The 15,167-nt window shown below is 42.6% G+C and overlaps 1 protein-coding gene and 1 pseudogene across 1 annotated transcript in view; one reads left to right on the top strand and one right to left on the bottom strand.

The window, feature by feature from the left end:
* LOC103695863 (probable serine/threonine-protein kinase PBL23) overlaps nt 1-15,167 on the bottom strand; it is a 38,481-nt gene that overhangs the window by 7,642 nt on the left and 15,672 nt on the right. The window lies entirely within an intron of this gene.
* LOC120112674 lies at nt 11,186-11,283 on the top strand (annotated as a pseudogene).

Raw genomic sequence — 15,167 nt, 5'->3', positions numbered from 1 at the left:
TATGTTCAAATCCCCTTGGATAATTTGGAATGCTCCAAACTCTTAAAACTGCTTGAAAATTCCTTCTTCATCTTCGTCTCAATTGTCCATTTAGTCATTTACTTGTCTTGTTTCTTCAAGTTCCTTTCTATCTTGTAGATATTGTTGATGCTACTTCCCTGCTCAGAAGATTATCCAAATGGTTGACATCATGTTGACAACTGCTTGCAGAAAGAGATCTGACAAGAAATATGTCCTGTTATAATATTAGCTATGATTCTAAGATCTTGCCCTTGCTAGTTGTGAACTACAAAGTAGAAACACCCTAGATGTCATTTTTTGTTGGTTGTCATGGTTGTCATTCGGTACATTATTATATTGTGCTGCTATTTCCATTTGAAGTTTGGAGGTTTGCTCTTCTTTTTCTTCTGTCTCTCTCTCTCTTGTCTTTTTTTTTGCATGTACATGTATATGCTGGTTGGGAAGGGGAAGAGAGAGACTGAGTGCATGCAGTGACAAATGACAACTAGTGAATCCAACACAGACATGCATTATGCGACACTCATATATAAATGCTTATGCTGAGCTTTTCAAATTTCATGATACTTATTCAATGGTTTTAAACGGTCAAACAGCTACAACAAAGTAGTCATTTTTAAGAAGAGAAAAAAAAAATATATGACATGGAAGATACAGAAGGATTTTTTTCAGAATCATCATTTCTATCATGAACTTGTTATACATCGTGGGACACTAATGTCATGCTCAAATCCCCATGGAGATGGGGTTCAAAACCCCTGCACACTTTTGATGTCCACTTGGATTTCTAATGACCTATTCATGCTGTGTAGGATGATAATGAATGAGTCGTATCTTCCTGCTTTCGTTGGGTTGGTCATCTCAAGATCAAGTGATTGGGTCAGACTACCTCACTCTGCAAATCAATGCCAGCAGAATTATCATAATATCATCCCCGTTTCTGACAGAGTTTTCGTCTTCTTGTTGTTATAGTTGGATGGGTTACCGCAAGAAAGATTCAGTGATTGGATCATTTCTTCATCCCCTTGCTCACAAGGTCAAATTGTCTTGCATTGAACTAGTGATTTATTTAATTTCATCTTCAATTGTTAGTATTTCATCATAAATCATGTAATCAATGTGAAAATGTTCAAACATTTCGTATCTTTTCAATACAGGTTTTAATTGGATGTGTCTCGCCAGCTATGATGGATAAGAAACCTCCTACATTGTAAGTGCTTTGAACAACCTTGTCGCCGAGACACGAGTAGTACCATTTTAAGGAATACCTATCACAGTTGAGCATACATCTTGATCTTTTCTTGTCATGTGGCATTTATTTCAATATTCATATGCCCTTTCGGATGGGCTAGAGCAACTATTTAAACTGATCTAACATGATTTACTGAAATTTGATGCTAGAAATGTTTGTGTTTTTGAATATCATACATAGGTGAAAGGCAAAAAGCACCCCCAGGTCATATGCTTGTATATATTTTTTTTCTCTTTTCCTTCAATCACTAAAGGTTGTGACCCTGGTGTTTAGTTCACTTGCACACTTGAGTGGTTTGTTTTAAATGAAATGTTCCCCTAAAGTAGCACATGCAAATTTTTCCTCTTGGCTGGCAGTGTTTTTTCCATAGCCATCTTGGTGACTCTCTCTTAAAATTATTCTCTTTATGTGAGGACCCGTACAAGCGTATGTTTAGTCCCATATTGATTATTCGCTGAGTAAATTTTGGATACTTATATAGGATCAAGGAACCCAAATAATACATTCCGGCTAGCCATTTTTAGGTAAGGTCCTAAATTGTTACAAATGGTATCAGAGTGGATCTGTCCTATAACTTATGTGGACTAAGGGACACTGCAGCACAGATCCATTAGGGCTGACTATGGGCCGATCATGATGCTTATGATTAAATTTGAAAGGATTTGAACCCTTAGTCTGATGAGGACGTCAGGGCTTAAATATGGGGAGCATATGAGGATCCGCGCAGATGTGTGTTTAGTCACACATCAATTATTCACTTGATAGATCTTGGGTACTTATATAAGATCCAGAAAAATTAATATTGGGGACTTGGTGCCTAGCAACGATCCGATAAAGTAATAAAATGTTTATTCAGAAAGGGCTTTAAACCATAAGAATGACTTTGAACAATAATATGGGAGCTGTTCTCTATAGTCAACCAATATTGGACTGGAAAAATCAGGTGAATATATGCTGATATGGATATGTATGGATCAAAGTATTTGTGCACTGTAACTCTAGCTGACACCTGCTAGTGTATTACTTTAGTATAATACTTAGCATATTGCTAAATTTATTTAACAGGGAAATTATGTAGATGGCTACAAAGCAAGTTCTGTAACAAATTATTTGTCTGCCACCAAACAACAGCAGCTCCTTCAGTAGCGAATGGAGCAAAACACACCAGTAAGGGATCAGCTTCTAACATGGAGAAATGGTGTATATGCTCAAGCAACAGGCCTTCATGATTCCACAAGTCATTTTCTTGTCGGTGTAATGAGGCTGATGGAAGCGCTGATCATGTTTATCGTTCCAAGCCAATTGCATCTAAAGGTTTTGATGTTTGGAATAGTTGATAAATAAGTTCATCACCTTTTTGTAGGAAATAGAATAGTTAATATTTTTTGCTTAAGGCTTCTTTGGCTACTTGTGTCCAGAATTTAAGTTAAATAGAGACTATCTTCGATGTAGCACAGGGTGCAACTAAAATAGGTACTAGATCTACTGAACTATGCCAAACTTTGTAGGAGCCATCAGATTCGTGGGCAAAGACTTCAACATATAAGTATTTGATTTTATTTTCCTCACTCATAGGATTTAGAGGTTTTCACTGGTTCCTACAAATTTTCATTGGAGATAGTACTTGTTGGGGGAATATGGTTTTCCCCCAGCGACATAATTACCCCTAAGGAGTCGCACAACCGCCGACCTTGGACAGCCGAAGTCGGCGTCCGACCTTGGAACGTCCGACCTCAGAACCTCTGATGCAGAAATAAAATTGTTCTCCCAAGTGCAGGAGAATCGCACAAGTAGTAAAATCTCGGGAGTCCGAGGTCGAATCCTCAGGGAACGAAATTTATAGATTATTAGCGTAATTTTCAGATTAATTAATTAAATAAATTTGTGGATTAAAATGATGTTTTGATTTTCAGAAACTAAATGCAGAGAATAATAAACACAATTCAATGAAATAAAAAAATGGTAGGGATCTGGAATCCCCCTTGATGATATTGCATCCAAGGAATAAACTCTATGGTTCTTGATTAAAGATGAAATGTAGGATAGATCGAATCATGGTATATGTTTCATGAACATATGAACTCAATTTCTAAGCATTCATCGTGCTTTCTACGTCTACGATGAATCAAATACTAAAGCAATTCATATATCAATAATCATAATCCATTAAAGATCTATCTACGAAATAACTACGCATGGATCAAGAACATGTCAATAAATATAAATCATTGAAAGCAAAAGTTTAGAGTTTACTTCAAAGAGCAATACATCAAAGGTTCCTCCATCACCCTCCCTAGGACTTTAGCCTTCCATTTCACACGTTAATCCCCCTTTCATTTTCTTTCTTTTTTTTTTTCTCTTTTCTTTTTGGAAATAGGGCCTCCCCTGTTTCCTCTCTCTGTTTTTTTTCTTTGAATGGGGACTCCTCTATTTTCACCGAATGAGGGATATTCGGCTCTCCCCCAGCCGAGCGGAAGATATCAAGCTGGCCTTTGATCCCCTTCTCGTACGCGGTGGAGACCGACGGATAGGATTCTGATGCCCCCCGGATGAAGACGCTTGGATGGCTGAGATGAAGCTGAGACGCGAACGGAAATGGATTGCGGATGCTGGGATCGCGGAAGAAGTTTGAGGTGCGGAAACGGACGACTGCAGGGAATTGGACGCGGGAGAATCGCCACGGACGGCTGGATCGCGAGCTCGGGACGCTGGGATTCGGTTGATGCGCTGGTTTGGCTGAAGAACGAGATGCTAGGACGATCGCGAGTCCGGAATCCGCTGCTGTTCCATCGCGGAAGAAGGAGATGCTAATCTCGGCTGGGAGGAAGGCTGATCGTGGGGTGATTGAACGGCTGGCGCCTGGAAGATGCAGAAGAGGCGGACGGCTCGATGAGGCTGTGGCTCGTAAGGCGAACGGGATGAGCGGACGAGGAGTGCGTTCGTGAGGAGCATCCTAACCAGCTGCGAGATACCCGGACGCGGATGCTGAGGATTGTGAGACGCGCTGGATGGGGAAGGAAATCGTGAGAGCTGGACGTGGAAGCTTGGATGCGGACGGATGAGCCTTGGGAGGAGCGGACGGACGCGTGGGATAGCACGAGATTGTCGACGAAGAAGCCTGCCGCGGGATCTTTGGCATGCATTGCGAGAGGGTCGTGGACGGCTGGGAAAGGGAATGCTCAATCTGAGAAGTCCTTGATTTGGAATCAGGAAGCTGACTGCAGATGGCTGGATTGGGGGCTTGGACAGCTGAAGATGAAGCGTGGGATAGCCAGCCAATACTCGGAATAATTCCCCAATTACACGTGATCTTTCTTTATTTTGATCCCCAATGTGCTCAAAAAGCTGTGGCATGTAGGCTTGTGTAGCTCCGGTGCAAGTATGCTTGACCAGGTTCAATTACGCTCCTAACATCATCAGGCTTGGAGCCATGCCTTATCCCAAACTATACAAAATGCGTATTCAAACTCTAATTTACAATAACCTGTGCCAACAAAAATATAATATTAAATCAGCCATATTATCATTGTCTTGTTAGCAATAATACTAATTTAAGTGGTATGTAGATCGCACTTTTGTGCTCTCATCATACCCCCCAACTAGCTTATTGCTAGTCTCTAGCAATTCAGAGTAAACAATAACATGAGAGTACGAAAAGTGTTGGTTGATCCTTTGATGTTTTATTAGAACTAATTGCATAAAATTAAGATAAGTACTCACTTTCGTAGGAATCACGATTGCACTTAGCACGTGCAACAAGCCGTTAAACCCCTAGGTTACCCTAGTGGACGAGTGTTGTCTCGTGAGGGTTTTCAGGGATGTTATCCACAAACATCATGAATTATATGGCATGAGATGAGATCCTAATAAAAAAATGTGAAATAAATTCTAAGCTAATACACATGTAATTAATCGATATATATTTTCAAGCATTGCAACTGTCAAAGCAAGGAATATAAAAGTGTAGTGTGCATCAAATCATATGACTTTCTCAGAGTACTAATACCTCCACCACAACAGAGCACCGCCTGAGTTTTAGGTGCACTACTCAAGTCCACAAATGTTTTCTACACTTTATTAGAACCTGATCCATCAAATTTTCAGAATATCACATGTTGTCTAAATTTGTCAAGAATGGTTCGCATGTAAAGAAAGAGCTATCAATCTCAACTAAACAACCCGGGTACACAGAGGTCCAATACAATGGAGTCAAACCAGCCATTACCACATGTCACTAGGTTCAGCCTAACCAACTCATTCATGCTTATTTTTATTTCATTTTCATTTTTTTTTTCAATACACATGACAACTACAGCTATCCAACCCCATTAGGCTCTAGTAAGGTCCATGTAGCGAGCTTTCAGTCAATGACCCCCGATCCAGTTGGCTCAAGACATTAGGTGAAACACCCCTCGGACTTAATTACTCGAACCAGACTACGCCACGAGGCCAGACTTGTCATCATAAGTATTATTATTATTATTATTATTTTTTGAATAATAAATATGCAAGAAAAGAAATGATAGACTGAACCATATAAATATTTTTATTATATATGTGACTGCATCGTGACTATAGGTCAACCAAAGTCGGATCATAAGGCACCTAAGTAATCTAGTCGGGATATTCAACCTCTATCTTTATGTGAAAACCAAATCCTGAACCTTATGGTACGAACAAGGATACTCATACTTCTTTTATGGATAAAGCTAACAAAAATGCAGTTAACAAATATGAACTCCTGAGGCCTTCCTATTGTCATTAAGTACACGTGTGGGGATCTAATAATAGGTCTCTGATCAGTCATAGTATGCATGTGTTCCTTGCCTTAATAGTTGTACACACTCAATATGAAAATACATGTGCATTTGCTCAGAAAAGAAAGTAGTAGAATAAATCAAATGCAAAAACAAGTTTTTTTTTTTTTTCAAAATATTTTCCTCCCCCCAACTTAAACATTGCATTGTCCTCAATGTAAAAAAAAATGCAAGAAAATTATATATTAGAGACAATAGAGAAAATAATAGAGAGAAGAAGAATACCTTGAGCTGTTGATTTTCAGAAAAGAAGACCTACAAAATAAGAAGAAAACTAGAAATAAAAGAAAAAATTTAATTCTAACTAATATACACATACCTTGGCCGTCATGCTCAGTCATAAGAAGGCTCCTCCAAGGGAAAGGAGTCCTCTTCATCTGCAAAATTCTCAAGAAAAGGTTTTAATCTGTGTCCATTTACCTTAAAAATTTGACCATCCTGTGGATTCTCAATTTCAACTGCCCCGTGTGGAAAAACAGTTTTTACAATGAAAGGACCTGTCCATCTTGATCGTAACTTTCTAGGAAACAGATGTAAGCGAGAGTCATACAAAAGAACTTTTTGTGCAGGTTCAAAAGATTTTCTTAGAATTGATTTATCATGCCTAATTTTCATTCGTTCTTTACAAAGTCTAGCATTGTCATACGCATCCCGACGAATTTCATTCAACTCACTTAATTGTAATTTTCGAATTAAACCAGCATCTGACAATTCAAAGTTCAATTTTCTAATGGCCCAATATGATTTATGCTCTAATTCAACAGGTAGATGACATGCTTTTCCATAGACTAGCCGATACGGGGACATACCAAGAATAGTTTTATAAGCAGTACGGTAAGCCCACAATGCATCAGAAAGTTTTAAAGACCAGTCTTTGCGTGATGGATTCACCGTTTTCTCTAAAATTCGTTTAATCTCCCGATTGGCTAGCTCTACTTGGCCACTAGTCTGCGGGTGATAAGGAGTTGCAATTCTATGAGTGATACCGTACTTTCGTAATAGGATCTCAAAAGGCTTATTACAGAAATGTTTTCCCCCATCACTAATTATAACCTTGGGCATCCCAAATCGTGAAAAAATATTTTCTTTTAGAAATTTCAAAACAGGTTTGTGATCATTAGTTCTACAGGCAACAGCTTCTACCCATTTTGACACATACTCAACACCAACTAAAATATACTCATATCCAAACGACGGTGGGAATGGGCCCATGAAATCGATGCCCCACATGTCAAAAATTTCAATAGCAGTAATAGGCTGAAGAGGCATCATTTGCCTACGAGTTAGACTTCCAACACGTTGACATGGGTCACATGTCCTACAGAACTCGTGGGCATCTTTAAATAGTGTAGGCCAATAAAAACCACATTGCAACACCTTAGCTGCCGTTTTCTTAGATGCAAAGTGTCCTCCACAAGCACTGGCATGACAAAAAGAGAGTACACTTTGTATCTCATGTTCCGGAATGCATCTTCTAAAGATTTGATCATTGCAATACTTGAACAAATAAGGAGCATTATAATAATAATTTCTTACTTCACGCAAGAAATTATTCTTATCATTCGATCCCCAATGCTCCGGCATCCGGTTAGTGACAAAAAAGTTTACAATATCAGCATACCATGGCATAGTAGAAAGTGCAAACAATTGCTCTTCAGGGAACGAGTCCTTGATGGGCAACTGTGGCACCGAATCATTAAAAACTAGCCGTGATAAATGGTCAGCAACCACATTCTCTACTCCCTTTTTATCTTTGATAGTGATGTCAAATTCTTGGAGTAGAAGTATCCATCATATTAAGCGTGGTTTAGCCTCTTTCTTATCCAGTAAATATTTTAGCGCTGCATGATCCGTAAAGATAACAATAGGAGCACCAAGGATATAAGAGCGAAATTTGTCTAATGCAAATACTACTGCAAGCAATTCCTTTTCGGTGGTGGTGTAATTCATTTGAGCATCATTTAAAGTTTTGCTTGCATAGTAAATGACATATGGCTTATTATCCTTGCGTTGTCCTAGGACAGCTCCTATCGCAGAGTCACTAGCATCGCACATGATCTCAAAAGGTAATGACCAATCGGGTGGTCGCACGATGGGTGCAGTGCTAAGCATAGACTTCAACTTTTCGAATGCCTCTTGACAGGTTTCAGTCCAATTGTACGGTGTATCAAGGGATAGGAGGTTACATAATGGTCGGGCTATGACACTAAAGTCCTTGATGAACCTCCTATAAAATCCGGCATGACCCAAAAATGATCTAACATCTCTAACCGTCTTGGGTGCAGGTAGCTTGGCGATTAAGTCAATCTTGGCTCTATCAACTTACATGCCCTTCGATGAAACAATATGTCCTAGGACAATTCCCTTTGGCACCATGAAGTGGCATTTCTCCCAATTCAGTATCAGGTTCTTTTCTATACACCGAGCTAAGACAGCTTGTAAATGTAGTAAACAATCATCAAAAGAATCGCCAAAAACAGAAAAATCATCCATGAACACTTCCAAAAACTTCTCATTCATGTCTTCAAAAATACTGAGCATGCATCTTTGAAATGTTGCAGGTGCATTACATAACCCGAACGGCATCCGACGGAAAGCGAATGTACCAAAAGGACAAGTGAAAGTAGTCTTCTCTTGATCTTCTGGTGAAATCTCGATTTGATAGTATCCGGAATAGCCATCGAGAAAACAATAAAAATTATGTCCTGCAGCTCTTTCCAAAACTTGGTCTAGGAAGGGTAAGGGAAAGTGATCTTTCCTAGTGACCAAATTCAATTTTCGATAGTCAACACACATGCGCCAACTCGTGGGGACACGAGTCGGGACTAACTCACCCTGCTCATTTTTGACTACCGTTAGACCTGCTTTTTTGGGCACAACTTGAGTAGGACTTACCCACTTGCTATCGGAAATTGGGTAAATAATACCCACATCAAGCAACTTGAGGACTTCTGCTTTAACCACATCTCTCATCGTAGGGTTCAACCTGCATTGCATTTGCCTTGTGATTTTGGCATTATCCTCCAAATATATCCGGTGCGTGCAAATCAAAGGGCTAATCCCCTTCAAGTCTGCAATAGACCACCCTAAAGCTCCTCTATGATTCTTTAGAACACCAAGTAATTTTCTTTCTTGGGCATGATCAAGATCAGATGAGATGATTATAGAAAAAGTGTCATCGGATCCAAGAAAGGCATACTTGAGTTCCTTCGGTAAAGGTTTCAACTCGAGCTTAGGTGCTTGTTCATGGGATGGTACTATCTTTATTCCTCGAGATGGCAAATGTTCAAATTCCTCTATTCGCGGTCTCCACCCATTGACCATCATAACATCCGAATTATCTAAACCAGGTGGGACCTCATCATTAGCAGTACCTTCAGAACACCAATCTATCAAACCATTGTCGGCCGATTCAGTAAATGTTTCTTTTAACAAATATTCTTCCGCAATGGTTTCAACCCATTCAACTTCTTTACTTTCTTCATGATCACTGGGTTGTTTACCTATACTAAAGACGTTCAGTTCCAAGGTCATATTGCTAAAAGAAAGCTTCATGACACCATTCCTACAATTGATCAATGCATTAGAAGTTGCAAGGAATGGACGTCCTAAGATGACCGGAATCTGATGTGGTGAATTGGAAGCCGGATGTGTGTCCAGTACGATAAAATCAACAGGAAAATAGAACTTGTCTACTTGGACCAACACATCTTCGATAATCCCTCTAGGGACTTTCACTGACCTGTCAGCTAGTTGTAAGGTCACAGTTGTTGGCTTCAACTCACCCAAACCGAGTTGCTCATATACCGTATATGGCAACAAATTCACACTCGCTCCTAAATCTAGCAATGCTCGCTCAATCCTAAAATTGCCAATGATGCACGAGATAGTTGGGCAACTTGGATCCTTATATTTAGGAAGAATGTTATGCTGTAAAATTGCGCTCACATTTTCAGCCAGAAATGCCTTCTTCTTGACATTTAAACGACGCTTGACAGTGCACAAATCTTTTAAAAATTTTGCATAGGAAGGCACTTGTTTTATTGCATCAAGAAGAGGTACATTGATTTTTACTTGCTTAAAAAGCTCAAGAATTTCAGAGTTTGGTTCAAGCTTTTGCAAGGGCTTTAACCTTTGTGGAAATGGTGCAGGAAAAGGACATTCAATTTTTTCAGTAGATGTTGATGCTTCAGTTTCTTCATTATCCTTTTCTTTTGTCTTGGGAGGGTCAAAATCAGGTATGACTTGAGTTTGTTCCGGGACTGGTCGGTCAATAATCTTTCCACTTCGCAAAGTTATTATACTCTTTGCTTGCTCTTTATGCGAAGTTGAAGATGATGCATTGCTACCGCCGTAGACTTGAGGGTTAGTTTGTGGTTGAGCTGGTAGCTTACCCTTCTCTTGAGCACTTAAAGCAGTGGTCAGCGTTGTCAGTTGATTTCTTAATTCATCATTGATTTTAGCTTGACCTTGCATGAAAGATTGTAAAGTTTCTTCGAGACTGGGTTTTTGAGGGGGTGCGTGTGCATAATGAGGTGGCGGAGGTGGAGGAGTTGGGTTATATACTTGTTGAGGTTGGTCATTCCTCCACCTGAAATTTGGATGGTTCTTCCATCCAGGGTTGTAAGTACCCGAAAAAGGATTATTGAAAAATTTTTGATAGGTATTCATAACATTGGCCTGATCGTGCAAGACTTCCTTGAATGCGGGTATTGTGGGGCAATCAGTGATGAGATGGCCAGGCATCTCGCAAATCCTACAACACTCGCTGTTATGTTCTACGGTCTTGACGGGTTCAATCCTTCTAAGTTCAATTTCCTCTACCTTCCGAGTAAGGGCTGCCATTTTAGCTTGAATATCATCCTGAGTATTAAGGTTGTAAAGGCCCCCGTGTGGAATGCTAGTAGGCTTAGGCAAAGGTTTATTCACTCTATCCCCTGTATCCCATAATTGTGCAGTCTCTGCGAGAGAGTCTAAATAGTCCCATGCCTCATCGGGTTGCTTTTCCAGAAATAGACCATTGCACATAGTCTCTATAAATTGTTTCAACTGTGGGGACAACCCTTCGTAAAAGAAACTAATGGTTCTCCATGTTTCAAACCCATGATGAGGACAAGAGAGAAGCAAATCTTTAAATCTCTCCCAGCATTCATAAAATGTTTCATGGTCTTTTTGTTGGAAATTACTAATGTGCCTTTTCAAAAAGTTAGTCCTTTGTGCGGGAAAGAACTTTTTCAAGAATTCTCTTTGCATATCATGCCATGTTCCTAACGATCTTGGTCTCAAGGAGTTCAGCCATGTTTTGGCTTTATCCTTCAAGGAAAAAGGAAACAAGGTTAATTTAAGGACATCTTCCGATACATTTGGCACTCTAAATGTGATGCTAATTTCCTCAAAATCCTTAAGGTGAAGATAAGGGTTCTCGGATTCCATCCCATGATACTTGGGCAGCAATTGAATTACTCCTGGTTTGATTTCAAAGTGTCCTACATTTTCAGGAATAATCATGCATGAAGGTTGACTAGTCCTAGTGGGATGTAAGTATTGTCGAAGTGTCATAACTGGGGGTCTACCTTCATCACCATGGTGACTTCCTACATCATCATCAGCCATCTCACCAGATCTGAGATTTTGCGAAAAAGTTTCAATAATGTGATCTAAGGAATTGTCAAATGTTTGTCGACTCAGACGTCCAGTGTTGTCCCTATTCCAACCTAGCATACAAAATTTCAGAGTTTATTTATTTGTTTGTTTTTTTTTTGTTTTTTCTTTTTGGTTAAATGATTACCCTTGATCTTTTCTTAAAGTTCTTATCAATTTTCAAGTAGCAACAAGGGTTAATGAGATATGATGATAATAAAATTCTGATTCTAAACAAAAAAATTAAACACAGAAAATTCAAAGCAGACAGCAGCAAGGTTGTATATTAATTTAATGGTCGAAACAACTCAGAATATCAATCAGACCGTTCAGATGAAAGCATCCTGTGTCCTACACCAGTCGACAAAATTTGAATGCAATCAGACGGTGGATTACTCAGATATCAGAGTTTGATGCAGACTGTGCAGGAAATAAAAACAGCAGAAAAAAAATTTTTTTTTTTTTTTTTTTCTTTTTGGAAACAGGGCCTCCCCTGTTTCCTCTCTCTGTTTTTTTTCTTTGAATGGGGACTCCTCTGTTTTCACCGAATGAGGATATTCGGCTCTCCCCCAGCCGAGCGGAAGATATCAAGCTGGCCTTTGATCCCCTTCTCGTACGCGGTGGAGACCGACGGATAGGATTCTGATGCCCCCCGGATGAAGACGCTTGGATGGCTGAGATGAAGCTGAGACGCGAACGGAAATGGATTGCGGATGCTGGGATCGCGGAAGAAGTTTGAGGTGCGGAAACGGACGACTGCAGGGAATTGGACGCGGGAGAATCGCCACGGACGGCTGGATCGCGAGCTCGGGACGCTGGGATTCGGTTGATGCGCTGGTTTGGCTGAAGAACGAGATGCTAGGACGATCGCGAGTCCGGAATCCGCTGCTGTTCCATCGCGGAAGAAGGAGATGCTAATCTCGGCTGGGAGGAAGGCTGATCGTGGGGTGATTGAACGGCTGGCGCCTGGAAGATGCAGAAGAGGCGGACGGCTCGATGAGGCTGTGGCTCGTAAGGCGAACGGGATGAGCGGACGAGGAGTGCGTTCGTGAGGAGCATCCTAACCAGCTGCGAGATACCCGGACGCGGATGCTGAGGATTGTGAGACGCGCTGGATGGGGAAGGAAATCGTGAGAGCTGGACGTGGAAGCTTGGATGCGGACGGATGAGCCTTGGGAGGAGCGGACGGACGCGTGGGATAGCACGAGATTGTCGACGAAGAAGCCTGCCGCGGGATCTTTGGCATGCATTGCGAGAGGGTCGTGGACGGCTGGGAAAGGGAATGCTCAATCTGGGAAGTCCTTGATTTGGAATCAGGAAGCTGACTGCAGATGGCTGGATTGGGGGCTTGGACAGCTGAAGATGAAGCGTGGGATAGCCAGCCAATACTCGGAATAATTCCCCAATTACACGTGATCTTTCTTTATTTTGATCCCCAATGTGCTCAAAAAGCTGTGGCATGTAGGCTTGTGTAGCTCCGGTGCAAGTATGCTTGACCAGGTTCAATTACGCTCCTAACATCATCAGGCTTGGAGCCATGCCTTATCCCAAACTATACAAAATGCGTATTCAAACTCTAATTTACAATAACCTGTGCCAACAAAAATATAATATTAAATCAGCCATATTATCATTGTCTTGTTAGCAATAATACTAATTTAAGTGGTATGTAGATCGCACTTTTGTGCTCTCATCAACCTCCGACCCGGAAAACTCCCGACATCCGAGGTCTGTTTTTATCGACCACCTACTACGGCCGTACCCCCCGAGGTCCGGCCGAGGGCCATATCCTGCCACTGCCCCGGCATTTATTGCGCATGACCCCTGCAAACCCCCGGTTCACTCAACAATTAATGCGGATCTCCGGCTTACTCCACAATTAATGCGCATGGCTCCTGTTATCTACGGACCCGCAGCTCTCCACGGCAAGTCAGCTCCGCAGAGTCCAATCAACCATGATAAGTCTCTGATCTCGGCCTTACCTCCGACATCAATGCAATGATTCACTCGATCGCGTGCCAGCTCGGGTCGTACAACGACCTCACCTCCGACATCAATGCGATGATTCACCCAATCGTGCGCCGATCCGAGCAACATGCCGAGCCGTACAATGGCCTCGCCCCATCACATCACAGGTAAACCGACCCCCCCTATAAAAGGGAGCCCTTGCTTCTCAGAGGGGGGTTGGAGACTCCGCACTCTACAAATACTGTTCTTCTTCTTCTCTTCTCATACAATTTGCCCCCCTTCTGACTTAAGCGTCGGAGGGCCGGCGCCGGAAGACCCGGCCACCGGCTTTCCTGCAGGCACCCGGACGGAGGACGCCGCCCGCCGACGGACCGCCGCTCCCCTGTGAACACCTGCCGCTCCCTCTCTTCGATCGACGATCGCCCCCGGATTCATTTTCCAGCAACAGTTGGCGCTAGAAGGAGGGCCCGAGTAGCGATCATGAAGTTGAGAAGCAAGGGAGCCTCCAACATCTCCCGGCGTCCCCCACAGAGTCCTGGACATTCCGTCCAGAATTCACCTACTCCGGCTGACCCAGTTCCTCAGGTCCGGCCGGAGCAATTCAATGCTCTGGTACAGCAAGTCCAGGCCCTGGCCGCCGCCGTTCAAAGCCTGCGACGCGAGGAGGCCTTACCAACGCTCCCCCCGCAGGCCCAGGTCCAGCCGGAGTTTCCTCCCAACGGCCCGGTTCTCCCAGGCCAGAACTTTCATGGCTCCTCCAGAGCCAACAATGAGGGGCGAACCTCCCCCCAGAGAGAGCTACTAGGGGAAGGTCTCGGCAGAAGACCCCAACCCTCTGAAGCTGAATCAGCCCCAGACCACCGTGAGCCGGAGCAAACCACGGCGACGATTCCACGGGTTGGGGAGCTCGACAGGAAAGTTGAGCACTTGGAGCGCCAGATTGAAGCGCTCCACAGTAAGAAAGCAAGGCAGGAGGGAGATTTTGAGTTCACCACCAAATCCCCCTTTTCCCGCCAGATCGAGGATGAGCCGGTCCCCACGAGGTTCAAAATGCCTCAGGTGGAGCCCTACAGCGGAATTACCGACCCCCTCGACCACCTAGAGAGCTACCGAGCCCTCATGGCTCTACAAGGATCCTCGGAGGCCGTACTTTGTAAGGCCTTCCCAGCGACTCTTCGAGGGATAGCTCGGCTTTGGTTTTCTGGACTAAAGCCGAACACGGTATCCTCCTTTGAGCAACTCGGCAGGCAGTTCGCTACCAATTTCGCTGCCAGCCGACGCCAACGGCGGACGTCAGACTCCCTCCTGGACGTCAAGCAGAACGAGGGGGAATCCCTCAAGGAGTATCTGGACCGTTTTACTGCCGCTACGTGGGAAGTTCGCGAGCTAGACCAGTCAATAGCCATGTCGGCCCTGAAGACTGGAGTTCGCTCCTATCGATTCCTCTTCTCCATTGAGAAGAGCTTCCCGGC

The sequence above is a fragment of the Phoenix dactylifera genome, chromosome 11 (assembly GCF_009389715.1).
Source record: "Phoenix dactylifera cultivar Barhee BC4 chromosome 11, palm_55x_up_171113_PBpolish2nd_filt_p, whole genome shotgun sequence".
NCBI classification, from domain to species: domain Eukaryota; kingdom Viridiplantae; phylum Streptophyta; class Magnoliopsida; order Arecales; family Arecaceae; genus Phoenix; species Phoenix dactylifera.
This window is presented reverse-complemented; position numbering and strand designations above follow the sequence as displayed.